Genomic DNA, 250 nt, shown 5'->3' with positions numbered 1-250 from the left:
TATGTATTATCATGTATACTTCATGTTATAATTATATAACATGACGTATACATGATAATACATATTATTTTTATACACATAAACATATACCTTATATCAGGAGTGAATAATAATTGATATCTATTATTATATATATTATATATATATATAGATATATATATATATTTATTATATATATTATTATATATATATATATTATATATATATATATTATTACTCTACTCGTTTATATATACACAACTATATACTA

The sequence above is a fragment of the Priapulus caudatus genome, unplaced genomic scaffold (assembly GCF_000485595.1).
Source record: "Priapulus caudatus unplaced genomic scaffold, Priapulus_caudatus-5.0.1 Scaffold2735, whole genome shotgun sequence".
Classification (NCBI taxonomy): domain Eukaryota; kingdom Metazoa; phylum Priapulida; class Priapulimorpha; order Priapulimorphida; family Priapulidae; genus Priapulus; species Priapulus caudatus.
Note: the sequence above shows the minus strand (reverse complement) of the source record.